Source organism: Marmota flaviventris, chromosome 7, assembly GCF_047511675.1.
Source record: "Marmota flaviventris isolate mMarFla1 chromosome 7, mMarFla1.hap1, whole genome shotgun sequence".
In the NCBI taxonomy this organism is placed as follows: Eukaryota; Metazoa; Chordata; class Mammalia; order Rodentia; family Sciuridae; genus Marmota; species Marmota flaviventris.
Window position 1 is genome coordinate 1,954,432 of NC_092504.1, and position 27,387 is coordinate 1,981,818.

At 43.4% G+C, this 27,387-nt stretch overlaps 1 long non-coding RNA gene across 1 annotated transcript; it reads left to right on the plus strand.

The window, feature by feature from the left end:
- The first annotated feature begins 2 nt into the window (after window positions 1-2).
- LOC139706393 (uncharacterized) lies at window positions 3-20,544 on the plus strand. The gene is made up of 2 exons (XR_011707936.1): window positions 3-4,640; window positions 16,586-20,544. It is a non-coding gene; the product is annotated as an uncharacterized lncRNA (long non-coding RNA).
- Window positions 20,545-27,387: the final 6,843 nt, after the last annotated feature.

Sequence of the window (27,387 nt, forward strand, 5' to 3'; positions counted from 1 at the left end):
TCGTGGCGGCGCCGGGAGATGACGTTCTGCTGAGAGGCCGTCGCGCCGCGTGACTGACGGCGCCGGCCGGTGTCCCGCGTTCCGCCTGGCGTGCGCCGAGGGGAGGTTGCGCTGGCCGGCTGAGGCCCAGCTTCTGGTGTCCGCCCAGCCGCCCCGCGGGCTCGCGTGGGGTGTTCAGGAACCCTGCGAGCCTGTCAGCTCAGCGATTTGGGAAGCCGAGGCCGGAGGATGGCAGGTTGGAGGCCAGCCTCATCAGCTTAGCGAGGCCCTGTCTTGAAATGAAAATAGAAGGGCCTGGGGTGCAGCCCGGAGTGGCGCCCCTGGGCTGGGTCCCCAGCGCCTTGTAAACGGCCGGACTGTCTCGCTCCGTCTGCTCTGGGGAGTGGCGTGGCGCCCAGCCCGCGGCCGGCAGGGCCGCCCTGGGCCTTGGGAAGTGTTGGTCCCCGCCCCACGGTCTGCCCGAGCTACCTGAGGCCCGGGCTCGTTTTTTTTTCTTTTCTTTTCTTTTCTTTTAAGTATTTTACTTTATTTTGTGAGGTCAGGCAACGGGCGGCGACCAAAAGAGGCAGGTTTTAAAAAGGCCGCTGAAGGAGGCTTTATGGAGCCCACTCCGGGCGGACCGCGGTCAGACCGTCAGAGTTGACAGGACAAGGGTCTGAGCAGAAACCGTAGGGCCTCCACAGGGCTGGGATTTTATGGGGCCTTCGGCAGGAAGGGAGGGCTTGGGACAGGAAAAGGGATTTTTTAGGGTCCCTTGTCCCACTGGGAACTGGCTGAACTCCAGGATTGGCCACGAGACCCTGCTGATTGACGTGTCAGCCAGGAGATCCGCTGATTGACAGGTCAGCCAGGAGATCCCGCTGATTGACAGGTCAGCCAGGAGATCCCGCTGATCGATAGGCGTTTCCGTGGGCGCCTGCTTGACGTTTCTTCCTTTGTTCCTGAGTCCCCGCTGCCCACCTGACAGATTCTATCCCCATCTTGGTGGCCTCTCTGTCTTTGGTAAGTGGAGGTGGACATACAGATAGATGCGACTGCGCATCTCTACACTGCTCCATTGTCGGTAATGTCCAATTGGAAGTTGGAACTTGGCAATGTGGAAGAACTTACACCTTGGAAATCGGGCAAATGCTACAAAGCCAAGGCTGGAGTGCTATTTTTGTTAATTGTTAGATAAAAGAAAGAAAATGTGTGAGGCACTGGGTTTGATCCTCAGCACAGAAGCACAAAAGGAATGCCGATAAACCAACGAGAAAAAGGCAGGAGATCCAGCAGAGAAAAGGGGAAAAGATGAGGCAGTGCACAGAAGCATGCCAGATGCTGGATTCAGTAATCTGAAGAATCTGAATTAAAACAAGATGTTGGGTTGAGAGGTGGCTCAGTGGTGGAGCACTTACCTAACATACACAAGTCCCTGGGTTCCGTCCACAGCACTGTAAAGAGAGAAAGAAGATGCCCATTATAACCATCAGATTATACAATTAAAAAGTCATCGATCTTAAAAACAAAATACATGAATGTCCAATTGTTCCAATACCATTTGTTGAGAAGACTATCTCCACTGAACTGCTCTTGAACCTTAGCCATCTATTGTCCATGCATGTGTGAGTTCATTTCTGGAGGTTTCTCTCCTGTTACATTCATCTAGCTTTATGCCAATATCACATTGTCTTTTTTTAAAATACTTTTATTTTATTTATTTTCATGTGGTGCTGAGGATTTAACCAAGTGCCTCGCACAGGCTAGACAAGCGCTCTACCCCTGAGCCACAACCCCAATGCCCCCACACTGTCTTGATTATGAAAACTTCAGACTAAGTCTTGAAATCAGGCAGTGGTAGTTCTCCAAATTTGTTCTTCAACAAAGTTGTTTTGGTATTTTAGGTCCTCTGCATTTCCATATAAACTTAGAAAAAAAAGCTCTTCTGGCATTTTGGCTGGGATTGTGTTAAATCTGTGGATCAACGGGAATGTAGGGAGAATCAACGCGAGTCTTGTGAATGTGGTATATATGTGTATTTTGGTTCCTTTAAAATCTATCAGTACCATTTTGTATTTTCCATTGTATCAGTCTTGCACATCTTTTGTTTCTAAGGATTTCACTTGGATTGCAAAGGGTGTTTTAAAATTCTAGCTTCTGAGTATCTGTTGCTAGTTTACGGAAACATGGTGCATGTTTGTATGTAGGGTTTTGCACCCTGCACCCTTACTAGCCTCACATGTTCTAGTAGTCTTACAGAGTCTGGGCCAGAGGCCTGACCAAGGATCCCACAGATCTGGTCTGGCCACTACCCCAAACCAAGCAGAAAAGGCAGTGGTGACGCACACAAAGGAGCTTTCATCAGAACAGCTACATTTAGGAGACGGGGACCTGTGTCCTTAGCCCTGTTGGTTTGGTTTGGTTTAGCAGTACTGAGGATCAAACCCAGGGTGCTCTGTCTGTGAGCTGCATTTCCAGCCCTTTTTATTTTTTGGGACAGGGCCTTGCAAGTTGCTGATCATCTTGATCAGGTGAGTTCAGTGTGTCTCAGGATTGGTGGTGGTGGTGGGGTCTTGTCTAAGATTAGAAAGTTGCTATTGCCTGGAGGCAGTCTTAACTCATCAGATGTTTTTCAGACCTGGTTCCTGGAATCCCAGGTAGCTCAGAGCAAATGGGATGGATGCAAAATGGAGGTAGAGAGGCCAAGCCCTGTGTGTGTGTGTGTGTGTGTATGAGTGTATGACTCGCTGCAAGGGATCAAATCCAGGGGCATGCTATCACCTAGCCACATCCTCATCAGCCCTTTTTAGATTTTATTTTGAGGCGGGGTCTCATTATGTTGCCCAGGCTGGCCTTGAATCTGCTATCCTGCTGCCTCAGCTACCTGAGTAGCAGGGCTTACAGGTGTAGCCACCCCACCTGGAACAAGGTCTTTAGGCCTGCCTTTAGCCACCCATCAGACATTTGCAGACCTAGATGAAGCATCAGAGCCCTGTCACAGGCTCTTTTTTGGTAGATCCTGTTAGTTTCCTGTGAAGACGGTCATATCACCTGTGAATGTGTTCTTGAGGCCTCAGGTGTGCAGAAGCCAGGACAGTGAGTGGCACCAGGCTTCTGCAAAAAGAAAAGCTCCTTTGGGCAGCTTTATTTTTTAAGCTAAGTCTTGCCCATGTCCCATGCAGGCGGTCGAGTGGGAGTGGGAGTTCTGCGTGGAATGAACTGGCTGTGAAATAAAGCTAAGAAAAGAGGGTGGTGAAGAAACCACACTGCACAAGAGTAATTTTGAAAAGTGAGGGCAGGACGGCTCTATGACCATAGGGGTCCAGCTTCTACACTGGAAATAGACCAAGCGAGCCACTTTTAGGGAACAGAATGTTCTTCACCAAATAAGGCAGGAGGTGGGCTGTCCAAACCCAGTGGGTTACTCCCAATTCCAGAGCTACAGAGCTGTCCCATTGGTAGAGCAGGGAACAGATCTCACGCCTTGGGCAGTCTGCACACGGGAATTCCGGGATCATTCCCAAGGGGAGACCCAAGTTCTCCATGGCTCAGTACTGAGTAAAAGAAACTCAGGTGGCTTCACAGGTCATGTACCACAGCTAAGGACCAAATAAGGGCCAAAAAGCTTTTTTGTTCAATGTTTTAGCTTTAAGGCTTAATGGACTGGTAAGGAGGCCGGGGGCCTCCCTGTTGGATGCTTAGTGAGGAAATTGACAGGAAGTGGGGAAAGTTGGTGCAGTGCTAGCTTCTTTGGGGGAGTTATGTTCTATTCACAGGATTTGGAGCTTGTCACATCTTTGAGTGGATACTGTGTGCATATGGACATGTCCACTCTTGAAAAGTCAGTTCTACACCTCAGATCAGTGAGAGACCTAGAGGCTTGTCTTGAAGTTCATCCAATGATACTAGGGATAAAAGCTATATCCCCAGCCCTGGCATGACAGACTCCTCATGGCAGCCTATGCTTGCTGCCCACATAGCTACCACTCTGCCACTTCACTGCTCCCCTACCCCTTCTCAGCAGGGACAGTGGGCTGGTTGCAGGGCTTGGTGGCCAGGGAGCCATGTCAGTAATGGTGGTGCATAGTCACGTCTTTGTATAGAACGTGGATACCTATACCCGGTGAGTGGTAGGGGGTGGATACCTCTACCTGGTGAGTGGTAGCAGGGTGGACACCTCTATCCGGTGAGTGGTAGGTAGTGGACACCTCCACCTGGTGAGTGGAACATTGTATAGTCTCTCTTTCCCTGTGATCACTAGTATCATTTTTTAATATAGTTTTGTCCCTTTTTATTACTTTAACCCTTTTTTTCTTCTTGGTACTGGGGATTCTACTTAGGGGTACCTCACTGAGTTATATTCCCAATCCTTTAAAACATTTTTAAAAAATTTTAAAACTCGGGCTGGGGATGTGGCTCAAGTGGTAGTGCGCTCGCCTAGCATGTGTGTGGCGCTGGGTTTGATCCTCAGCACCACATACAAATAAAAGATGTTATGTCTGCCAAAAACTAAAAAATAAATATTAAAAAAAATTCTCCCTCAAAAAAAAAAATTTAAAACTGGGTCTGTCTTAAGCTGCCAAGGCTGGCTTCAAACCTGTGGTGCTGCTGCCTCAGTCTCCTGAATCGCTCCACTCACCTGCATGGACCACTGTGCCCAGGTAAATCTTCATGTTTTGAGTTTTTTAAAAAAACGTTCTCTACTTTTATGCCCCAAGGCAAGTGTCTCCTGACCTCACCCTAATCCCTGCCTGCCTGCCTGCCTGCCTGCCTGCCTCTGGCTATCTCTACCCTCCCCCACCCCCATTTCTTTGGGTTTTATACTGGAGATTGAAAACCATGAGTGCTCTACTGCTGAGCTACATCCTTAGTCTTTGTATTTTTATTTGGAGACAGCAACTCAGTACATTGTCCAGGCTGATCTCAAACTTGTGCTCCTCCTGCACCAGCCTTCCACGTAGCTGGGAAATAGGTGTTGAGAGCCACAGCCAAGTCAGGATGACGCCTGGGATTTTGCCAGAGGAGTGGTTGGGAGGTAACACCAGCGAGCCATTGGGATGATGGTAATTAAGTTAAGCTGTGTATAATTATTAAGATAATGACTGATTGCTGTAACTGGATGATGCTAAATTGAAACAAGCTGTGTATTCAGTTGTGTATATAAACCTCTGCTGTCCGGCAATAAGGAGGCTCCTGCTACCTCGGGTGCCTGCAACTGTTGAGTTCTCGCAGAGTTTCCGTGGAGTTCTGGAGAGTTCCCGTTGGGTTCAGGCAATAAAGTAGTTCCTGTTTGAACCTACAAGTGGCTCATGACCTACCGGTTTTGTGCCCAGCCAGACTGTGGCATTTGGTGGCCCGTACGGGGAACTGCTCGCCCCTGAGGGCAGGGCAAGAGGATGGGTGACCATTTTAAGAGACAGTGTATTCTTCTTTTGATTTGTTACGTTTCTGTTTCAAGTTGCCTGCCCTTAGAAATAAATAGGATGCTAGAAAAGTTGTTCAGCCCTGAGGAAGAGATAGAGAGAGACCACAGTTGCATATGTCAAGAAAATAGAAAAACTGATACAACGAATTTTTGTTCCGTTTTGTTTTGTGTTATCTTGTTGGGTTGCGTTATCTTTGTAGCAGAAATATGGTATCAGAAATTAGTAAAAAACAAACCGAAAGAGTTTTAAGTAAATTGCTAGAGGAAAGAGGCACCCCAGTAAAACCAAGAACAGTTAGGGCATACGTTGATATGACACAAAAATTTAGCCCATGGTTTCTTAAGGAGGGGTTGTTAAATATATCACAATGGAACCATCATGGTGAAGATTTAAAAAAGATAGAAAAGGAAAGCCCAGGAACTCTGCCAGTTGGCACATTACCATTATGGACGTTGGTACGATCTTGTTTGCTTAGTCTAGGAGGAGACATCTTAAAAGAGGAAGTCTCCTGAGTTACTCAGGGGAAGAAAGTTTAAAGAAGGAAGGGCTATCAGGGAAGAAGTTACAACGGGAGATTGCTACTAACACCTTTCTATCACTGGAGGGCGTGGGTGTCCAACCAATAGCTCCACCTATGTATACGGAGACAACATATGCTGAGTGGCCCTCAACCCCCGTAGTTGATAGATGGGATCCTGAGACAGGACCTCAAAGATTAGCATGCCCTGTATTTGAGGAGGCAGGAGGGCAGCGAATTCACCATGCTTTAGATTTCAAAACAGTGAAACAGCTGAAAGAGGCTGTAACAACCTATGGTCCTCAAGCATCCTTCACTGTAAGTATGGTCGAATCCATTACCAACTTGAACATGACGCCAGCAGATTGGGCTAGTATGTGCAAAGCTGTGCTAAATGGAGGACAATATCTGTTATGGAAGATTGCCAATCAGGAATTTTGCACGGAGATGGCCAGGTGAAATGCAGCAGCCAGTTATCCTCAGAGAAATCTAGATATGTTGTTAGGAGAGGGACCTTATGAGGGTCAGCTGCACAAATTAGATATGATCCTGCCATATACTCACAAATCGCTTCAGCTGTGGTTAGGGCATGGAAAACATTACAGGGGCATGGAGATTTACAAGGTCAATTATCTAAGGTAATACAAGGAGCTAACGAACCTTACGCTGAATTTGTAGATAGGCTTATACAAACAGCTACCAGAATCTTTGGGGATGTAGAACAAGCAATGCCATTAATAAAACAACTAGCCTACGAACAAGCAAACAGGTGGTGCAGGGAGGCCATTAGACCATGGAAACATGGAGATTTAAACACATATATTAAATTATGCAGAGACATTAATGAACAAGGGCAAGTCTTGGCAGCTGCAGTACAACAGGCTTTAGGTGCCAGGCCAAAAACATGCTACAATTGTGAACAAACAGGACATTTTAAAAGGAGTTGCCCCATAGGAGGAGGGTTTAACAAAACTAGGTATCAAAGGGGTAGAATATTGGGTATTTGCCCACAATGCCATAGAGGGAGACATTGGGCTAATGAATGCCGTTCTCAAACCACTATAGAGGGTATTCCGTTATCAAAAAACGGACAAGGACCAGGTGTTTACCCACGATATCGTGGAGAAAAACACTGGGCTCTATTGCCAAAAAAAGGACAGGGGGGCCCAATGCTCCAGGGCCCACGACTACAAATATACGGGGCATTGGAGGAACCCAGCAACACCATCAGGGTAGTGCCCAGGACACATTGTCCATTAGATCCCTCATTAGACAAACCAGAGGGAGCGCAGGGTTGGACATCTGCGCCTCCGCCAGAGCAGTACTAACTCCAGAGATGGAGTTCAAATCATTCCCACAGGGGTAAAAGGACCTCTTCCCCAAGGATTAGTAGGCTTATTATCAGGATTCAGTTCTTCTACTCTAAAAGGACTTATGATAAGTCCTGGGGTAATTGATCCCGATTATGAAAGTGAAAAAAAAATTATAGCCAGTTCGCCAAGGGGTATATCAGTAATTTCACTAGGAGATAGAATAGCACAGTTATTAATAATACCCAGCCTACATGATAAATTTTCCAGTTGTACTATAGAAAGAGGTTCCAGGGGATTAGGCTCCACAGGTGTAGATTGGGCTATGCTTTCTTTAAATTTAGATTCTCGCCCCATGCTAAAACTAAATATTCAAGGACATGAATTTAATAGGCTACTGGATACAGGTGCAGACCTTAGCATTATCTCTCGTCAAGAATGGCCAAAACATTGGCCGTTACAACAAGCCACTCAAACGCTTCGAGGCCTAGGAGTGGCAACTAATCCCCATAGAAGTGTGATGGTATTAGATTGGAAGGATCCTGAAGGATGTGAAGGAACTATACAGCCATATGTTTTGGATCATCTTCCTATAAATTTATGGGGACGAGATATCCTAGATCAATTAGGACTAACATTAACAAATAACATCAAATGCGCCCACTATTATGGCTAGACAAGGTTTTAGGAAAGGAAAAGGATTAGGAGAAAAAGGACAAAGTATAGTGGCACCATTGCAAATAGATCAAGAAATAGATAGACATGGATTGGGTTTTCAGGAGGGGGTCACTGAGACAATAAAAATTACTTGGAAATCAGAAAGACCAGTATGGGTTCCTCAGTGGCCCCTGACTAAAGAAAAGATACAAGCAACCCATGACCTGGTCAAACAACAATTAGCGGAGGGACATATACAACCTTCTGTATCTCCCTATAGTACTCCCATTTTTGTCATCAAAAAGAAATCTGGTAAATGGAGATTATTGCAAGATTTAAGAGCCATTAATAATGAGATGGTTATTATGGAACCTGCTCAATCGGGGATTCTTCAATTGTTTGCTTTGCCGAAAACCTGGTATGTTTTAGTTATAGGTATTAAATATCGTTTTTTTTTTCAATTCCAATTCATCCTGAGGATAATCCACGTTTTGCATTTACTGTCCCTGCATTGAATCATGAAGGTCCTGATCAGATATGAATGGAAAGTACTCCCTCAAGGGATGGCTAACAGCCCAACTATGTCAAATTTATGTTAACAAAGCAATCCAGCCACTTAGAAATCAAAATCCTGAACTAAAAATATTTCACTATATGGACGATGTATTTATTAGCACACAAAGATAAAAACACATTGCTAAAATGTTTTGCCACACTTACAAACTTATTGAAAATTATAATCTAGAGATAGCAATAGATAAAGTACAATTAAATTTTCCAATTAATTATTTAGGAGTTCTATTATCCTCAACCATGGTCCGTCCACCAAAAATTCAAATACGAGTAGATCAACTCAAATCATTTAACGACTTTCAAAAGTTATTAGGAGACATAAATTGGATAAGGCCTTATCCAGGCATACCAACAGGAGAGTTGGGACCTTTATTTGATATCCTAAAAGGTCCATCAGATCCAGATTCACCCTGCATGTTAACGCCTGAAGCAAGAAAGACATTAAAAATCATTGAAACATATATGGAAAATATGCATTTGGATAGAATTGATATAAGTTTGCCTTTATTATTTATTGTACTACCAACAAAAAATATTCCTACAGGAGTATTTTGGCAAGAAGGTCCATTATTATGGATACATTTATCTTATTCTCCTAACACTATTCTTACTAGGTATCCTTAGGCTGTAGGACAATTAATACTCAAAGGAATAAAAGCAGCAAAGGGAGTGTTTGGAGTTTCTCCCAATAAAATTATTACTCCATATATTATGGATCAAATTGATGAGTTAGCTAATGAGTTAAATACTTGGGCAATAATCATGTGCAAATCTAATGTTTCATTTGATAACCACTTACCAGCTAATCCTTTGTTGTCTTTTTGGTCTTCACATCCTGTAGTTTTCCCAAAAATGACAAGAAAAACACCTATCATGAATGCTCCAAATATATTCACTGATGGGTCAAATAATGGTACAGCAGCAGTAGTTACCCTTGATCAAACTTTTACATTTTTAGTACCCAAACAATCAGCTCAAAAGGTAGAGCTTAATGCAGTATTACAAGCTTTTGTGATGTTTAAAGATTCTGTATTTAATTTATTTTCTGATAGTCAGTATATAGTTAATGCTATAGTATCCCTTGAAGATGCTGGTAGGATTTCCCCTTCCTCTACTGTTTTCTCCTATACAAAGTCCAATCTGGGACAGAAAAGATCCATTCTTTATAGGACATATCAGGGTACATACAGAATTGCCTGGAGCCCTTAGTTTGGGCAATGATTTAGCAGATAAAACTACACATGACATACGTATTTTTTCTATGCTAGAAGAAGCTACAAATTTTCATAAATCCTTCCATGTCAATGCAAATTCTTTAAAAAAGCGTTTTAAAATAACTAAGGAACAAGCTAGACAAATAATAAAACAATGTCAAAATTGTGTGACCTTTTTACCACAAGTTAATCTTGGAATCAATCCTAGAGGACTGATACCTAACCATATTTGGCAGATGGACGTCACACACTTTCAGAATTTGGAAAATTAAAATATTTGCATGTTACAGTTGATACTTCTTCCGGATTTTTGATGGGCTCCCTTCATGCCGGAGAAAAAACTAAAGATATTATAGCTCGTTGCTTACAAAATTTTGCCACTGTGGGCATTCCAAAACAGTTAAAAACAGATAATGGCTCTGGCTATACTTCTACCTCTTTTAAGCAATTTTGCTCATCATTTGGCATTACTCATATAACAGGAATCCCATACAATCCACAGGGACAAGGCATAGTTGAAAGAGCTCATCAAACTATTAAAATGTACTTATTAAAGCAAAAAGAGGTAATTGGGAAGGGGTATATATCCCCCAAAGATAAACTTAAAATAACTCTTTTTACTCTAAACTTTTTATATTTGGATTCATCAGGGCTTAGTGCTGCAGAAAGGCACATGTGTCCAAAAAATGTACATAAGCCCAAGGTACTTTGGAAGGATATTCTAACAGGACAATGGAAAAGTCCTGACCCAGTGATTGTCTGGAGTCGGGGTTCTATTTGTGTGTTTCCACAGGGAGAACAGCAGTTGATTTGGATTCCAGAGAGACTAACTAAAGCAATTTCTACAGATCAAAAAGAAGATGACTTGGCTCAAATCATAACAGCTGATATCCAGAACTTCAGTTTAGCTATCCTTACATCTTCGACAGTGGTTCTCCCACACCTGGAGGCTAATGAATAATGAGCACCATTAAGGCCTATTTCAAATGTAAAAAAACCTTGGGGCTTGCTTGTGGGAATACCTTCAGACCCATATGCAAGTTACAGGAAGAAGGATGGGATATCAAAAGAAGAGTCAAACCCAGGTGGTAACCAGGATGCTTTTTTCAATATCTATTTTATTATTGCCCTCTCCCACATCATGAAGTTCTATTTTATTTTTTGAGCTCACACAGACCTAGGTTAATGTTTTTCTAATCAGTTATATTTTTTGACTGTGGAGTTTTTAAACATTGCAATGGAGATTTCACCTGTGAAAAAATACAAGGCCTTTACTATTATGTTTTGTGTTGCATGTATTGTGTTATGTGTGCACACTTGTGTTTTGTGTTGTATGTCTGTATGTGCGTATGTCCATATATCATATATGAGGAGCGCTCATGAAAAAATGGATCCAAATATTTTTTTTTATTCACGTAATTTAAATGGTTTATTTTAAATTGGGTAAACAGCTGTTGAGGATTGTTTTAAAATGTGAACAAAAAAGGAGGTTAACAGATCTGTTTGTTTACTTTCACCTTTCCTTTTCATTATATCTAATTCTATTCAGGATACTAAATTGTTTAGAAAATTGCTTTTTTTTAGTGTCTGCTGGAATGTTACATAATTTTTTTTTAGCCATCATTGCCAGAATTCCTATCTTCATCCCAGTGCCCGTGAAGACAAAGACTAAAACCAAACTACAGCTTCTGTGATAGCTATCACAACAAACTGTATAAACTGATGCATCAATGAATAATGAACTCAACAAGTGATACTCAATCAAGGAGTTGATTTACTTTGGGAGGAAATGGACATATTAATGGATTCCTCTGCTTTGAACTACTTGCAGAACTTGCCTGGACTATGTATCACTTGTATGCATTGTGAACTATCTGTTGGTGTAGCGAATTGTGGTAGTGCCGGGGTATCTGCTGATGGTGTCATCGGTGGTACAATTTTTCCAAAAGGAGCTGTCAGTGGCTTGATACCGTGGCATTTTGTATCCTCCTCCCTTCTGCTTGCGCCAGGTTGTTTATGGTGTTTGTGTAAAAACCACTATCCACAAGTATGGCTAAATGCTGGGCCAGTAGTCAATGATGGGTAAGATCCAATTGCAATGGTACCAACCTAAGACAGGAGGCTGACGCCTTGAGGTCAGCTCATCTGATGACGGGTAAGGACCATATGTAGTATTGGACAACCTAAGACAGGCACGGTCCCTAAGCCACATACTTGTTTAATTAAACAGAAGTGGGGAGATGTTGAAAGCCACAGCCAAGTTGGGATGGCGCCTGGCATTTTGCCAGAAGGAGTGGTTGGGAGGTGATGCCAGCGAGCCATTGGGATGATGGTAATTAAGTTAAGCTGTGTATAATTATTAAGATAATGACTTGATTGCTGTAACTGGATGATGCTAAATTGAAACAAGCTGTGTACTCAGTTGTGTATATAAACCTCTGCTGTCTGGCAATAAGGTGGCTCCTGCTATCTCGGGTGCCCGCTACTTTTGAGTTCTCGCAGAGTTCCTGTTGAGTTCCCGTTGGTTCTTGTGGAGTTTCCGTGGAGTTCTGGAGAGTTCCCTTTGGGTTCGGGCAATAAAGTAGTTCCTGTTTGAACCTACAAGTGGCTTGTGACCTCCCGGTTTTGTGCCCAGTCAGACTGCAGCAAATAGGCACGTGCACCACACCAGGATGAAGCTCTGTTTTCTTACTGACTTTGGTTTTTTGTTTTTCTTCCTTCCTCCCTTTGTTCCTTTTTTTCTTTTATTGGTGGGCGGGGGGACTAGGCATTTAACCCAGGGGTTCTTAACCACTGAGCCACAACTCCAGAGTTTTTTATGTTTTGTTTTGAGACAGGTCTTGCTTGCTAAGTTGCTTAGGGCCTCACTGAATTGCTAAGGCTGGCCTTGAACTTGTGATCCTCCTGCCTCAGCCTTCAGAGTTCCTGGGATTGCAGGCATTTGCCACCATGCTTGAATTCTTTCTAAATACATGTGGATGCCTTTAAAATTTACACCACTGATTATGAGTGAACTTGCCTATAATTTTGTTTATATGATTTATTATGTTCATTAGCAGTTGAGGTTTACTAACCTCCTAAAATGAGTTGGCAAGATCTCCCTTCACCAATTTTCAGTTACTATGCATAAAGTCTGGTATTAGCCAGCTTACCATTGCTGTGAGGAATGCCTGAGAGCATCAGCTAATGAAGAGGAAAGGTTTATTTGGTTCACAGCTGTGGGGGTTTCCCATCCAAAATTGGTTGCCCTGTTACTTTGGGGCCTGTGGTGAGGTAGAGCATCAGGTGGGAGTGATGGCAAAATCCTTGCCCTCAGGATGCAAGAAAGGGGGAGGGAGTTCCCAGAATCCTCTTCAAGGGCATTCCCCCAGTGACCTAAAGCCCTCCTACTGAGCCCCACCTTCTGAGGTTCCTATTGCTTCCCAGTAATGCCAAGCTGGGGACAAGCCTCTAAACACTGGAGCACTTGGGGACGCCCAGGTGTGAGCTGCAGGGCAGGGTCACCAGTCCTTGGCAGTCTGGCTCATCCATATCTTGGGCCTTTTAGGGCTGGGTAGCCCTTTCCATTTCTTGACTTGGAACCAGTGTCTCTTTCTTTCACTAGTTTATAACATTTTGTATTTTTCATAAATTTATCAGTTTATATAACATCAGATTTATTTCTGGGAGTTTTTGTGATGGCCTCTTTTAAAATTTTCATTTTAATTCTATATTTTTATGATTTGGACTTCTGTTAATTTCAGATTGTAAAAGTTTTGTCTTTTTTCAATTGTTTGAAAAAATGTTTTTCAAGTCTTTCCTCTTTCTGCATGCTTCTGCATCTTACCTTTGTTGTATTCCAGTACATTCTTTCTTTCTTTCTTTTTTAAAATTTCTTTTAGTTGTGATGGACATGGTACCTTTATGTTATTTATTTATGTGGTGCTGAGGATGGAACCCAGTGCCCCAGGTATGTAAGATGAGCACTCTACCACTGAGCCACAGCCCAGTCCTTTTCCACACACTGTGTGTGTCAGGCAGACAGGGTGCTGACACCATTGTCCTTGCAGTCCATGCTAAGGAACCAGGCTTCCGAGCTGGTGCCACTTTGTGATGCTCACTGCTCCTGCAAATCAGTCAAATGGGAAAGATGCCTCAAGGACATGGTATCCCTGTTCCCTCTATCCATGGCCTTGGCTGAGAAGACTAAGAGGCTGAAAGTGACTTGGTCTTAATGGGAGGCTCCTGGTCAGATTCCTTCTGCTCACTGTTGGGCTGCTGGTGGGCAGCAGCTCAGTTGTAGAACGCAGCCTCTCCTGTGAGCCGGCAGAGTCTGCCCTCCCTTTCTGATCCAGAGATAAGCCAGGACAATCTTATGTATAGAATTTGGACTGCTTTTTTGTGACTCTCCTTTCCTTCTCTTCTGGAGATTGTGTTGACTCAGGACCTGCCCCCTCTGGGCCTCTAGTCTAGAGGACATTGAGTTTCAGCTTCAGGCCTCATGCTGGGGTACTTGCCTGTCCTCTGGCTTGCATCTTAAAAATTGCCTCAAAACTCACCAGGCTGGTCTCTTCTTCCAAGTTGTCTCTTCCCTCCCCAATCTGCTTGACTTTGTCCACCCTCTAAAGCTCCCCCTGCCCCTAGGATGGAACCTAGGGCCTCGACCCTTTCAGCAGTTTCTCCATCACTGAGCTGCATACCCAGCTGTAAGGTGTTTGACATTGGGAGGCTTTATGGTTAGGAATGTGGTGTCCCCCAAAAGCTCACGTGTGAGACAAAACAAGAAATTTTGGAGGTGAAATGATGAGATTATGAGATCTTTAATTTGGTCAATGGAATAATACACTGATGTGGATTTTTTGGGTGGTTACTGTAGGCAGGCAGGGTATAGCTGGAGGAGATATGTCACTAGGGGTTAATATATTGTCCCTGGAGTGCAGAGCTCTTTTGGCTTCCTGATTGCCATGTTCTGAGCTACTTTCCTCTGCTATGATTACTATTCAAGATGGTGGCAGACCATGGTGTCAACCACATGGTGCTGGTTCTGCAGGAATGTAGGGTGCTAGAGTTAGGGGATCATGGAGGCTTCTCCCATAATTGAGAGATGCCAGGGCTGGGGTTGTGGCTCAGGGGTTGAAGCACTGGGTTTGATACCTAGCACCACATAAAAAATGAAATAAACAAAGCTTAAAAAAAAATAAAAAGAAATGTCAATACTGTTAGGTGCAGAACAGGCTGAACTGTTATCTGCAGGGCAGGCTGAACAAATGTTAGCTGCAGGATGGCCCACGCACTCAAACCCCCCTCTGTCTGGTCCTTTATCACCTGTTTGCGTCAAAGCTGAACATTCAACCCCCACTCAAGGCTCAACACTCAACCCCCCTTGTGCCAACTAGGCAGCTTGCAGACCCAGAGGCCCCATTAGATTTGGGCTATAAAAACTCCCTCCTGCTGGGCCCCTCTCTCTCTTGCTCTCTTGCTCTGTCTCTCTCTCTTGATCTGTCTCCCTTGCGCGCATGCTCTCCTGTCTCTGTCTCTCTCTCTCTGTCTCTCTCTCTGTCTCTCTCTCTGTCTCTCTCTCTCTCTCTCTCTCTCTCTTTTCTCCTCTCTTGCACTGCTGCAAAAAGATCTCTTGGTCGCTCCGAGTGTTGTGGTCACTTTCCTTTCATTGGTGCCGAAGCCTGGGAGAGGGTTAAAACCCACTTTTAGGTCCCTCTTCCTTCTGAAGTGCCACTCACCGGACGACCTGAACCCATTTTCTCGAAATACTATGGGACATCTGCTGAGGAAAGCTGCAGGCATCAATCTGAGACAAACCAAGAGAGAGGCCATGTGGGCTACAACCAGCAAGGTCTAGGGGCAGAGCTGCACAAGCCCTTTAGAGGGAGTATTATGGTACCATGTGTTCCAGATGCTGGACACAGAACTGTAGGACTTATTTACCAGCTGGATTTCAGTCTTACTTTGATCCCATCCCTTCTTTCTATGCCCCTGTTCCTCCCCTGTGGAATGGAAATGTTTATTCTGTGTCTTTCTATGTTGGATATATGTAACTTGCTTTTGATCTTTATGGGGAAAACATCAATGGGTTTGCCTTGAGTCTCCGATGAGCTGGTAGCTCTTTTGGCCACAGCGGCAAAACACTGCCTGACAGCAGGGCTGGCTGCCAGCTCACTGCACATGCTTCTCACTGTCATGGTGCATGGAGAAGTATGATGTTTATTTATATCTGATCAAGGCACCCTTGATCAGATTAGGGAAGTTCCCTTATATTCCTAATTGCTGAAGATTGTTAAAAATCAGTAAGTAATTTTAAAATCACTAAGTATTTTACCAAACATTCTTTTTTAATATTTATTTTTTAGTTATAGGTGGACACCATATCTTTATTTTATTTTTATGTGGTGCTGAGGGTCGAACCCGGTGCCTCATGCATGCTAGGCATGTGCTGTATTTCTAAGCCACAACCCCAGACCTTATCAAACATTCTTACAAAGTGTTTTGTTCTGCACATATTGATATGATTGCAGGATTTTCACCTTTGTTCTATGAATATGGTGAATGGATAGATTGCTTTTCAAATTAAATAAATCTTATTTTCCTGAAATAAGCCCAATTTGAACATATTATTATTATTATTATTCATGTATTGCCAGGTTATCTAGTTTCTTAAAACTGTTTAGAATATGCCCTGCTTTGTTCATGGGTGGGAGTAACCTTAAAGATGCCTATTGAGTTTAAGGGTCAGAGCCACTCTGGGTGTGCTGGGGGGGTTACATTTTGAAGTAGAGAAACCCTGAAGGTACAGAGAGAAGCTGGAGCGTGCAGATGGCCTTCCTCAAGGAAGGCCCCACGTACCAACTTAGCTCAGTATTGAGAACTAAGATCACCTTTGCCAACCAAACTTAATGTGTTTTTTTTTTTCTCCAGAAACATCTTTCTAGGAAAATATGACTAAACCATTATATAACTTCACTGCTGCAGGAGAATCATGGTAAACAGTTTGCCAGTAAGTCCAGGAACTAGCTCACCTCTCAGAGCCTTCATCTGGATGCATCTGTGACTTTTATCACTGGCTGAGGGCTGGTCCCATCACAGCAAGGTCCTGCACTGGAAGACAGACCATCATCCACCTGAGCCCAGACTGAAGTCCATAAATTCCTCTCAGGCTGCCCACTTGGAGCAGAGGATCCTCTGCCAAGATGTGGTCCTCACTGCTACTGTCAGTTGGTAATCTCATCTGTGCTCATTCCACAAGTTTTTGCTGGGTTATTGGCAGTGAATGATCCTGAAGGTTCTTGAGATCCTTTTGAGCCCCACTCATGCTTCAGAACAAATCTGCCCTCCAGGACCAGTGCCCTCCTCTTGATCCTTACACTTGGCTCCACAGCATGGGCTGCTGTGATGCCGTAGGGAGCCCGTCTGGTGAGCATGTGCTCCCGCATGCCCAGCGGAAACCTCTGTACAAAAGCTCTGATGGTTTGATCAGACCGTGAGTGCTTTCACTCTGGGACCTTGTCTTGCCCGGCAACTACTGCTCTACGCTGGTCCTTGTCTTTTCAGGAAGAGGATGGATGGATGAATAGCATGCAGGAAACCATCACTTGAGTGGCTCCAAGTGCTAATGAGATTAGAGGGTCTCTTAAACCGCCTGTTTTTGTTGTTATTTGTACTGGGGATTGAACCCAGGGGTTCTCTACCACTGAGCCACATCCCCAGCCCTTTTTAGTTTTTATTTCGAGACAGCAACTCACTGAATTGCTGAGGCTGGCCTCCAACTTGGAATCCTCCTTCCTCAGCCTCCTGAGTTGCTGGGATTACAGGTGTGTATTTTTAGTTTGTTTTTCACACAATGAAATTATTTAAACCTTTACCATGAAAAAATATATAGGACAAAAGTTACCAAAATCAGGGCTAGGGATGTAGCTCAGCAAAAGAGAGCTTGCCTAACACTGGGTTCCCTTTCCAGTACTACAAAAACAAACTAAAATGTTACCAAAATCAGGAGAGAGGACACACCATTGCAGAGCCTGCATAGATTAAATGGATGATGACATCATGAGCAGATGCATGCCAGAAGTTCTGACACTGATAATACACAGGAGAATCCTAGCACACACCATGCTTAGGCCCACTTGAGGGGGGAATACCCAGAATAGCTCTGTACCTACTAAATAAATTTCCAGTCAAAACCTTCTCGCAATGGAAATATAAGATCCAGGTGAAATCTACTGAACACTTAAAAAGAAGTAGCAATTCTACAGATTGTTCCAGCAAACAGAAGAGGGGACACTTACCAACTCATCTTGTAGGGTCAGAATCACCCCTGCATAAGAAGCAGATGATGACATGACTACAGGAGAAAACTACAGACCAATATCCTCATGTATCTAGATGTAAAAAGTTCTAAGTGAATCTTAGCAATATAGAAGGATGATAATGCCTCTTGACCAACAGAGCACATCCTGACACTGCAGTGTTGGTTGAACATAGGAAGCCAATCCACACATTTCCTGTTTTAAAGCAAACAAACGTCTCAGAAGATGCAGAAGAGCCTTGACAGACTTCAGTATCCAGTTGTGATGAAAAACTATCAAATCTGAAAAGCCTCTCACAGCATAAGGACAAGGGGGTGGCAGGTACACCGTTTGACACTGGCATTCAGCACACACTCTTCACGACAGCCCAGGAGTGGAACAGCCAGAGCTGTCGGTTAATGAAGGAATGGGCAAAGTTACACCAGGGGTACTACTCATCCACAAGAAAGAACAGAGTACTGATCCCCACAACAGCACCGTTGACTGGAAGGTCTTGTGCTCCCTGAGCGAAGCTAGCAGGGATGTTGTGGGCTGTGTGGTCTGTTTATGTGACACGATGACACATGTCCTGTGTAGGCAAATCCACAGAAACGGGGTAGATTGGTGGTATTGGGATCTGGAGCAGGGAGTGGTGTGACCAGTGGACAAAGGATTTCTGTTGGGGTTGGAAGGTGTTAAGTAAGGTGATGGTTGCACAACTTTGTAGATATCTAAAACCTACTGAGTCAAGACTTTAAAAGGGTGATTCAGAGTATTGATCACACCTCAGTATAGATATCTTAATGCACAAGGAACAGACTCGCAAATGATTTGAAGTGACCAGAGTGGAGATGCTCAGTCTGCCGGGGCACAGTGCCAGAAATGGGCCCAAGATGGAACAGGTATTTCACCAAAGAATATAACAGGCTGATTAAAAAGACGCTTGAGAATTGGTTACTAGAGAAATGAGCTTTAAAGCTACACTGAGGTGCTAACGTACTACAACAGCTCAAATTAAAAAGTCTGACTGCACATGAGCTTGGTAGGATGTCGAGGAGCTGGGACTCTGAAACACTGCTAGGGATATGTGAAGCTATAACCCCTCTGGAAAATCTGTTTCTTCAAACGCGAAACCTGTGCTGACCCTGTGGTCCAGTCCTCCAGTTCCAAGATGGTCACTCAAGGGGAGCCCCAGAAGCACGTGTACACAGAGGCCCCCTCATAGGGAAGGCATGGGGAACTTGTGGCCCAGCACCATAGCATCCTTCTCAACAGAGGAAGGGATGGACTACTGATGCCATGGCCTGGACAGACCTCAAAACAGCCATGCCAACCACAGAGTGACTCAAGAGACCCATTGGCTGCTTCCACTGTCACAGAGGGAGAGCAGGTTGAACAGAGGAATCATAGGTAGATGGGGGTTGTCCAGCGTGAGTCACCAGGAAGGGCCGAGGAAGCCTGCAGGGTGGTTGTGTTCATTGTGGATGGTGGATATGATGTCACATTGGTCAGAAGAAGGCCCATGGCTCAGTGGTAGAGTGCATACTGGTGTGAAGCCCTGGGCTCCATCCCCAGCACTCCATAGAAAAAAAAGACCAGATGGTGCAGTTCCAGTTTGTTGTATGTCAGCCATACCTTAGTAAATGTGTAACAAAGGGAGAAAGGAAATTTAATAATCTAATAATCCCTTTCTACTGATGCTGGACACTGGGAACTTTGACTGCAGAAGGAAAATGAAGACCAGTCTGGAGCACAGACACCAGGTGAAGTCTTTTCTGTGTCTCCTCTGGGGAAGAAAGGCCCAGCTCCTGCAAAAAAGTGTTGGGTGGCTTTCTGGAACAACAGAAAGCGTGAGTTTTATTGGGTGCTTGCAGGCAGGGTGCAGGTACTCTGGCTCCAGCAGGGCACAGGCCCTGTCTGGGGGTGGATGACTGAAGCACAGTCACAGCTGTCGGGCCCTGAGCTGAGGCCCAGCTGGGTGTTTGTCTTCTGACCCTACTGTCTTGTCATCAGAAAAGGCTGTAGGATCATCTGACTCACCCACTTGATTGTAGTTGGCCAGGTCTTTGGAGTGGCGGTTTGAATCATGGTCTCTGATTGTCACACAGCAGGAGCTGTGCCTGTAGTGGGAACTTCCTGTGCAGAGGTGCAGGTCAAGACTGCCCAGTTGCCATGGTGACACCTTGCTTAAAGGAGGTTCTATGCAAGGCACAGGATTACCAGTCTTGACCCTGAGTTCAGACACCAGCTGAGAATTATGAGCTCAAGTTGATAATTATAATTGGTTATGCAGTACTCTGACCTTCAGTTCTGCATGCTTTGAAGAAACTTTCTTACAGACAATCCTTTTGATAATAAAACCTATGTAATGAACATGCTGAGCTAGCTCTGGGTCATTGTTCCTCCATCAGAGGACAGTGTCCCCCATGATCCCAGCTTTCTCTGTATATGTTTGTCCTTTTATCAATTCCCCATCATCCCTCACTGGTTTTCTGAACTAACAGGAGTGCTTTGTTGCATCACACGACTACCTCTGTCAAGGTTACTCCAAGTGAATTTGAGGACTAAATAAAGACCCAGATGCAGAAAGTATCTTTTCTTTGGATTCAGTGACTACTCCTCAGCCACAGTTCCCTCAAAGGGGACAATGCAGGCAAGAAAGAGAGCAAGGAGCACGTGCTGAACCCTTTTATTGGGGAGAAGCCATTCAAATGAGGTAGGGGTCATGTTTCAGGGAGTTGAGTCTAGCTTCATGATGTCTTGCTGTCAACAGGTTGACTGACATCTAGGAAGGCCACGCCCATCTCTTGTGTGGGGATCATAGACAGAGCCAGTAAAAATATGCATATGTTGCCCACCCAAACAGAGGGGCATTGTTGATTCAGTCCACTCTGTGCATTCAATGCTCATAGTTCACACACACACACACACACACACACAGTGCTTTTTTTACTGAAGAATTATAGCCATGTAATTTTTTATAAAACTCTTGTTTTCTTTTGTTTGTTTTGGTACCAAGGATTGAACCCAGAGGTACTAGACCACTGAGCCACATTCCCCAGTTCTCACTGAGTTGCTTAGTACCTTGCTTTTGCTAAGGCTGAACTTCGTGATCATCCTGCCTTAGCCTCCCAAGCTGCTAGGATTACAGGCATGCACCACCGCACCCAGGAAAACTCTTTTTTTTTTTAAATTCTATATTTTTGAGCTTGCTGTGACCTTCATGGACATTAATTCCAGGGAGATAACCAGACTGGATGATGAGGGGATGGAGAAAAGACAGACACATAAATAGAGAAAAATCTGGGGCTTGGTGGTTCAGCCAAACTCTGATGGAGAAAGACTGACTATGACCAGTCTCAACATGTTTATTATTAAGTTTTATTGGAGCAAGGGTGCTTGTAGGAAAGTTTCTTCAAAGCAAGTAGAGCGAAGCTCATAAGTAAGAACAGCCCAGTTATGGTTACCAGTTTGCACCCATAACTTTCTGCCTGCAGAGAGCTGGCATCTGCAACTCCAGGTTAAGAACCAAATAGCCCTGTGGCTGGCACAGAATCTCCTATCGAACAGGGAGGGTGTCAACATAGCAACTGGGATATCTCAATCAGAACTTTCATACCAAGAGCTCTCCAGAGGGGCATTACCTCTGTCACAGGACATTTTCAAAACCCATGATTCAGGGGCTGGGGATATTTCTTAGTTGGTAGAATGCTTGCCTCAAATGCACAAGGCCCTGGGTTCAATTTCCAGTACCGCCAAAAAAAAAAAAAAAAAAAAAAAAAAAAAAAAGATTCAATCTCTGCTCCTAACATGAGCTCATGGTTTTATGGAGAATTCACATTTGATCTTGCACACATATGTGGGAGGCCATTCTCACATGTGATTTGAATTACCTCCCTGGCTAGGTGAGAGGCATTTAGACACAGCTGTGTTAGAGCTTTCCCCACCCTTTTCCAGGTCCAAGGGCTTGTCCGTGCAGAGGCGTGCCTGGCCACTGCCCTGAAGATCCAATCGTCGCCTCTGACCTTGGGATGTGGCCCCCCCTTAACCTTCATTGGATGGGATTTTCCCTTGAATTTTTTGTTTCCCAATAAAAGCCCACTCCCTGGCGTATTCTTTCTCTCTAGTCTCTTCTGTAAACCTCGCCGCCGTATTAGGTGGCTGGAGGCGGGAGCTAGGAGAAGCCATCCCGGAGTGGTATTAAAGGTAATAAGAGTCTTGTCTCTTTAATTTAAAACTCCCTAGCATTCACTCATGAATCAAACCTTCTTTCATGAAGCCAGCGCTGGTCACATGGCAGAAGTGGTGCCCAGAAGTGAGGTGTGAGTAAATTGACTAGGTTGAGTTAGGGAGTGCACTATAGAAATACGGAATTTGTGACATTTTTAGGATCGCGGAAGTACCAGGCAGTTTTTGGAGAGAAGGGATGTTAAAAAATTTTAAAAATGGGAAATTCAACTTCTACTGTTAAAGACATGTATTTGACTATTTTAGAGACAATAATTAATCAGAAGGAAAAGCAAGTTAAAAAGACTCAGTTGCTATAATTCTTAAAGGTTGTAGGTGAATTTTGCCCTTGGTTTTGTGACCAAGATTCACCAAATTTACATACATGGGACAAATTAGGAAGGAAATTACATAAAATTTGCCTTTCTAATAAATTACCTGGAGGGGCTGGGGATGTGGCTCAAGCGGTAGCGCACTCGCCTGGCATGCGTGCGGCCGGGGTTCGATCCTCAGCACCACATACAAACAAAGATGTTTGTCCGCTGAAAACTAAAACAATAAATATTTAAAAAATAAATAAATAAAATAAATTACCTGGAAACTTTGAAAGTATACACAAGGTTTGGCCTGCATTAGAGACCTGTCTTTTTGATTATATGGGTCATAGTGGCCCCCTGAAGATCTATTGAAAGGTATTCAGAGAGCCATTAAGTCTATTCAAATGGAAAAATTGCCTGAGGCTAAGAAAACTCCTTTCATCTAAGCCAGCTAAAACTAAGACAAATTATATTCAAACAAAAATCCTCAGGGCAAAACCGAAAGTAAAAAACAGCCTTGCCTGAACTAAACCAGAGAAATCCTGAGGAAGACCATAGAGAGGAGGCCTCCGGGAGGATAGAAGGTCCATCTCCCAGAGAGGAAAATCCGGAAGAGATTCATAGAAAGAAAGTCCTACTACTCCACATGGGGTACAAGCCCAGATTCAACATGGCGACAGGGGAGAATCTACAGAGGAATTGCAGTCTGAGGGAGAGGAATTGGATAATGAAATCCAGGATTTACCAGGGAATTTCAACAGGCTGTGCTTATCAGCACCTGCCCCGGCCATTGTCTGTTAAAAGGACGAATTTTAACAGATACTCTGAGCTGGCAATGACTTTTCTTACTCCATTCCAGTGGGGAATTAGGAAGGCACAGGAAGCTGGGGAAGACACTAGAGAATTTCAACTCTTCCCAGTTTTTGAACAGGTTAATGATCAAGACCAGCATGTTCGTGTCCACGTGGTAATTCCTTTTAAAACTATTAAAGAGTTAAAAGCCTGCGAGGTCTACTGTCCAAATTCACCATTTGTGCAGAGCTTGCTTGAGACTATTTGCTCTCAACCGCTCCCTCCTCAACTTTCCACTGCCAGGGCTTGCTTGAGTGGGGGGGGGGGGATTTTCTACTTTGGAGGTCATACTGGACAGACTTTTGTTCCAAGCAAGCAGAAAGGAATCAGACAAGATCTCCAAACACCCATGGACATGTTTTTATCAACATGTGAATTTATTGATTTGGAAAGGCAGCTAAATTATAATATATTTCTGTGTACGATCAGATTACAACCTGTGCAAAGTGTGCCTGGAGACAGATTGCCTCCAGGGACCAATCTAACTTAGTTCTGACTAAAGTCAAACAAGGTGCCAATGAGCTTTATTCTGATTTTGTAGCGCGACTCTATAAACTGCAAACTGTTCCATTGGCAATCCAGGTGCTTGTGAGTTTATTGTTAAGCAATTGGCATTTGAAAATGCAAATAAATATTGTCAGGATGTTCTCAGACCCCATAGAAAAAAGGGCCCAGTTTCAGAATTTATTTGCTTGTGTTCTGATATTGATCCAGCCCATTTACAAACAATTACGCTCTCCGTGACTTTAAAACAAACTCTGCAGCCCCAAGAATTAGTACACAGACCCCGCAGGAGATGCTTTCATTGTGGGGAGAGCGGTCATTACTCGTAATGCTCATAATTTTAAGCTCAGTGCTCCCTCTGCTGTTGGTTGCAGATATTACAGGGTTGAAGACCACGTGGCGGACCAAGATGGCGCTGATCAGCCCGCTTTCTTGCCCTCACTTCCGCCTGGTAGGAAGACAAAAAACTTCCAGTCGGCCATCCCCAGGCCGAAAAAACAGGGGAACCAGGAGGAAGGTCACGCAATTTAACATCATCACCGCATGGGAGCCGCCATGTTTTACCGGAGCGAATTTCACAGATAGTTTCTTTACGACCCTCAATGACAATTGAATTAAATCCGGAATTAGCTCCTAAAAGAGATAACTTTCCTGATGCATATATTATTCAATTTATGGATGATATATTATTGGCTCATGCTAATCCAGAAGTATTTTCGGAAATTTTTACTCAGAGGCTTCACTTACAGCAATGGGTTTGTGCATTGCTCCTCAAAAGATACAAAAGATGCCTCTCTTTCAATATTTAGGTCAGATAATTCAAGGACATACAATCCTTCCTCAAAATCTACAGATAAAAGTTAAGGAATTACATACCCTTAATGATTTTCAAAAATTATTAGGAGATATTAATTGGCTGAGGCCATCCTTAAAACTGACTACTTTTGATTTAAGTCCTTTATTTCAGATATATTCAGATTTCAGAGATCCTTCTCCAACCTCTCCACATCAGCTGACAATAGCGGCTAGAACAGCTTTTTAAAAGGTTGAAAGTGCAATTAAAAATGCACAGCTTACTAGAATTAATCCTAAAGAACTAGTGAATTTATTAATATTTTTAACTGTGCATACCCCAACAGGAGCAATATGGCAAAGATTGGGAATTATTGAGTAGATTCATTTAGCCCACTCTCCCCAAAAGACATTAATTCCTTTTCATGACTCTATTGCTCAATTAGTAATTAAAGGTAGAATGAGAGTTTTACAATTAATTGGATCTGAACCTGATATTATAATTATTCCATTTTCTGTTCATCAAAATAATTGGCTTTTTCAAGCTTCTAGTTTATGGCAAATAGCTTTTGCTGATTTTCCTGGTCAGATAGAAAGTCATTACCCTCGTGATAAAATTATTCAATTTGCATCAATAACACCACTTATTTTTCCAATGATTGTACGTGCCGAGCCCATAGATGGAGCCCTATTGGTGTTCACTGATGGTTCAAGCTCAGATAAAGCAGGTTTTTATAGCCATGTTCACACATAGGTAATACAAACCTCACATACTCTGCCAAAGAGCAGAGCTACAAGCTCTCATTTGTGCCTTAAATTACTTTACAAATGAGCCTATTAATATTTATTCTGACAGCTTATATGCAGTCGGAGTTACCAAAAATATTGAAACTTCAGTTATTGGATATACCTCATCATAAGAGCTATTTAAATTATTTCATAATCTACAAAAGGCGATGCAAATACGAAAATACCCATGTTTCATAGGACACATATGAGCTCACACTAATCTTCCAGGACCTTTAACTTCAGGTAATGACAAAATTGATAAATTAGTAGCTGTTTGTCAACAGATGTCTCCATATAATTGTGCACAAGCTTCACATTCCTTACATCATCAAAATGCTTCTAGCTTATGTTAAAAAATTAATATTACCAGACAACAAGCTCGTCAAATTGTAAATCACTGCCCTAAGTATGTTATACACACTCCATCTCTGCTATCGGGTAAATACCCATGGATTAAAACCAAATCAAATATGGCAAATGGATGTAACTCATATTCCTCAATTTGGTAAACAGTGTTATGTACATGTAATAGTTGATACACATTCCAGATTTATTTTTGCCACAGCATGTACAAAAGAAAATACTCAACATGTAATTTCTCATTGCCAAGCAGCCTTTGCTGTGTTAGGATGCCCTTTACAGATTAAAACAGATAATGCACCAGCTTATGTAAGCTCTTCTTTTCAACAGTTTTGCCAAGAGTTTCAAATTGACCATAAAACAGAAATTCCTTATAATCCCCAAGGTCAAGCCATTGTGGAACGAGCTCATCTATCTATTAAGCTGCAGTTACAAAAATTAAAAGAGGGGAATAGGTTTATGACTCCCCAAAATAGCCTCAACCATGCCTTGTTTGTTTTAAATTTTTAAAATTGTGACGCAGAAGGTCACACTGCAGCTGAGAGACATATGTCTTCCGCAGCAACAGGCCCTTTAGGTAGAGTTTTGTGGAAAGACTTACAGACTGGTCAATGGAAAGGCCCAGATGCAGTGATTATGTGGGGCAAAGGTTATGCTTGTATTTTTTCAGAAGGGGCTTTTCGTCCTATCTGGGTGCCTGAACGCGCAATCAGACATGGAAGAGATAGAACCGAGATTCAAGCAACTGAAAATCGACCCAGAGAAGCCTCCACTCAAAAGGAAGAGATATCAAAGAAGGATGAAGAGGAACCCACATGTCCCAGCTGAAAAGCTGATCTCATGGGAAGACGTGAAGAAGCTGACAACACACGCTTCGCGAATAATTTGACTCCTAGGAAGGAATAAGACCCCATTGATGATGGTAGCTACAGTGATTGTCCTGGAGGGCTGTCAGGTAAAAGGGAGTCGAGCAGACACTTACTGGACATATTTCCCAGATCCACCCCTGGTACATCCAGCTGTGTGGACTGGAGAATCTATTCCAGTGTTTACTAATGACTCATTCATGATGGAAGGATTTACAGATACTCCTATTACTCCCAGTCATGTGACTAGATTTAATTATTCTGGCTACAGTGACCAATTACCTTTGTGTTGGTCTCACAATAAACATGCTGGCTGTCTGAGTATCATTTGAGGAAAAGACAGCGGTTGGGAGACCTAGACTGACTAATTATTCTATTTATGGAGACTTAAAACCTTATACTAGATCAGTGATTAAAATGGGACTTTCCCATAACAAACCAGTCATTTCTGCAAAACCTCCACAAATACCTCACTGTCCAAATAGTTCTACGATTGAGATTGGCACCTTTCCTAGATGGATAGATTGTGTAAATACCCTTCCAGTACAACATAAGGTGTCTAAAGATAGTGGGTATATTTTAGACTGGTCTCCAAAAATTGATAAAGACAATTATTAAAAAATTCTGCTATGACACCTGCAGGATTTGTTAGTAAAATTTTGACTTACAGTGAGGGAGGTATTCAAAAAGATGTTTGGCGCTTAATTCCTGCCTCAGAATTCTTACAT